This window comes from Vombatus ursinus, unplaced genomic scaffold, assembly GCF_900497805.2.
Source record: "Vombatus ursinus unplaced genomic scaffold, bare-nosed wombat genome assembly UNPS02004423.1, whole genome shotgun sequence".
Taxonomy (NCBI): domain Eukaryota; kingdom Metazoa; phylum Chordata; class Mammalia; order Diprotodontia; family Vombatidae; genus Vombatus; species Vombatus ursinus.
Window position 1 is genome coordinate 722,091 of NW_020944201.1, and position 2,712 is coordinate 724,802.

Consider the following 2,712-nt stretch of genomic DNA (forward strand, 5'->3'; position numbering starts at 1 on the left):
TGTCTGTTGCTTCTGCTTGTACCACCTAATCCCATTAATGGCATTTCATCCACATTGACTCCAGGCCAGCCCCTCCCTCTGTGTTACAGATCTCTTCTTCCAACCTCTTAAGTTGTCTTGGGCTAGAAAAATATCTCATCTTGACCTTTTTCCACTCAAGCATTCTATTTCAGCTATTATTTTCAAGTTGTTTCGAGAGGAATGTTGAGAGATCTTGATTTAGTGCTTCCTCTGTTCTGCCATCTACCTAATAACTTCTTGAATTGCATTAGTCATCATTTGATCCTTCATGAAGTATGGGAACCAATAAAGGAAAATGGGCATTTTTTCCCTGATTTTGAACATTTTCACTTGCTGCCCCCCCATACCTGGAATGCTCTCACTTTTCATTTCCATCTCTTGGCTTCCCTGGCATATTTCACATCCCAGATAAAATCTCACCTGCTATAGAAAGCCTTCCTTGATTCCACCTAATTATAGCCCCTTCCCACTGCTTATTAACTTTCATTTTATCCTATCCATAGTATGATTCTCCATAGCTGATTGCATGTTATCTTCCCCATTGCACTTAGCTCCTTTAACATAGAGACTGCCTTTTGCCTTTCTTTGTGTTCCCAATATTTACTTACCTCAGTACCTGGCACATAGTAGGTGCTTAACAGGTGTTTATTGACTGACTGTTCTGGATCTGATTCTCACTAATAGAGAGGAACTGGTTGCTGAAATGAAAATTATGGGAATGCTGGGAGGAAGTGACCATTCAATCCTAGAGTTTGTGATAAAGGAGAGGCAAGCTAAGCATAGTCTGAAAAACCAATGAACCTAGTAGTTTAGTGTTCAAGAAATCCAAAGACCAAAACTACTGGGGGTAAGGACTTACTTTTTGACAAAAGCTTCTGAGAACCCTGAAAAGCAGTATGACAGAAATTAGGTATAGATTAGCATCTCACAACATAAACCAAGATAAGTTCCAAATGAATGCATGATTTAGACATAAATGGAGACATTATAAACAAATTCCAAAATTGAGAAATTGCATTTCCTGTCTATAGAAAGAGGAAGAGTTCAGAAACAAAGAAGATCTAGAGAGGATCCCAGGAGGTAAAATTCATCATTTAAATTACGCAAAATCCAAATGTTTTTGTAAAAAGAAAATTAATGCAATTAAAATTAGAAAAAAGCAAGTAAATGTGAAAAACTATTTGCAGCAAGTTTCTCTGATATGTAAGCTAACTGATTCTGATTTATAATCATTAGAGTAATTTCCCAACTGATAAATGGTCAAAGGATATACACAGGCAGTTTTCAGAGGAAGAAATCTAAACTATCCACAACCATATCGAACAATGCTCAAAATTATTAATAATTAGGAAAATGCAAATTAAAGCAACTCTGAGGTTCTACTTTACAGCCATGAGTAATAGGGCATTGCTACTGAAAATAAGAAGATATATTGCTAAGAGAGCAATTAATAGCACTTTATGGACTGATTGGTAGAGACGACAATAAAAGAAAAAAGGAAACTGACAATTGTTGGAGGGACTGGAGGAAAACAAGCCCAGTAATTAAATGTTTTTACCACTGTGAATTGGTCCAGCCATTCTGAAAATCAATTTTGAAGTATGTTCCAAAAACACTAAACTAAGCACACCTTTTGATGCAGCTATACCACAACTGGGTCTATTCCCCAGTAAGATCAAAGAAAGAGGGGAAAGACTCTTGTGTACAAACATATTTATAACACCTCTTTTGTAGTAGTTGTAGTAGCAGTAGTAGCAGTAGCAGTAGTAGTAGTAGTAGTAGTAGTAGTAGTAGTAATAGTAACATGGAGACTAATGGAGTGCCTTTCAAATGGCAGAATGCCTAAACAAATTATGTTATATAAATACAATGGAATATTATTGTACTTTAAGACATGCCTAAATGAAGAGTTTCAGAGAAACCAGGGACACAAAACCAGAAAGCAAACACAAAAGTCTGTATATGGATGAAGGATTAGAGATCAGAACCATAAACAGTAGTTGGAAGTTATAAAGAGACCAATTTAAGGATCAGAAAAAATCTTCCTAAAAACTAGAATTCTCCAAAAGTACAGTGGGCTGCCTTGAAGAAATGTTGAGATCCCCCTTTTTGGAAGTATTCAAGGAAAAACTGGATGGCCATTTGTCTGGCATGTTACTCTGGGGATTCTTTTCATGTATAGATTGGATGAGATGGTTGCTGTAGTCCCTTCTTACTGGTCAAGTTTTGTGCAAATTACATGAACCAAGTCTCACAAGGATTTTAAAAAGCTGTTTATAGGAGCTGGAGCAGACCTTAGAGCTGAGCTGAGCTCTCCCTGGACCCTGAGGATATGTGTGCAGCACTGGCAGACTGTAGGCTAATGCAGCAATCCCTTAGTTCCAGTGACAGCAGCAAGAGGAGGCTGACCACCTGCCACCTCTAATCTTTCCTTCGAGGTGCTTCACTGCTTTGAGTTAGGCTGCCTTGCCTGCCTCATAGGGAGCAGATGACGGAGATGGTTGACTGGCCCCTTGTTCACAGGAAATGCTTCCTCCAGGGATGACTGTGGGTGCTGAGATTGAATCAGAACCAATGTACTAGGAGAGGCACATATATTTGAGAGACTCTTGGGCTCAGGGTACTGAGCTGTTTCCATCATGGTCTCAGGGGAAGTGGTGGTTGAGATGGTGGTAGTAGTTTGACTTGCCC